Source organism: Penaeus monodon, chromosome 19 (genome assembly GCF_015228065.2).
Source record: "Penaeus monodon isolate SGIC_2016 chromosome 19, NSTDA_Pmon_1, whole genome shotgun sequence".
NCBI lineage: Eukaryota > Metazoa > Arthropoda > Malacostraca > Decapoda > Penaeidae > Penaeus > Penaeus monodon.
In genome coordinates, this window is record NC_051404.1 from 18764566 (window position 1) to 18765071 (window position 506).

Genomic DNA, 506 nt, shown 5'->3' on the forward strand with positions numbered 1-506 from the left:
ATGTGCTAAGTGAGTAAAGAGTAAACAACTTAATGCCATTCCATATCATATGTATGTTTTGCCAAGACAAACAAGCAAAATTGAGATAATCAGTCATGATATTTAGTCTACTGTGTTGGTGCTATTGTCAGTTGCATTTACATTGAAATCATCACCTCAATTTACAGTACTGTAAGTGCCCAAAAATGTACATTTACATTTATGAATATACTGAGTACACGGTAACATAAAACCAGATAATGGTGTTTGGATATGTGTATATAGGCTGATTTTTTTTTTTTTTTATTAATTAGTTAATTTTTACTAGAATAATACTTTTAAGTCACATCCATATAGAATGTTATATGAGTGTGAAATGTTGATTTTTGTATTGTTAGATTTAAAAGGATAGAGCAATCTAGGTAATATAGCTGTTTTTTGTGATTAAACTGCCTTGACTTAAAAGTATCTTAAATATCATTGTGTGTTATCTTTTTATGGAATGTTGGTAATTAATAATATGTAAT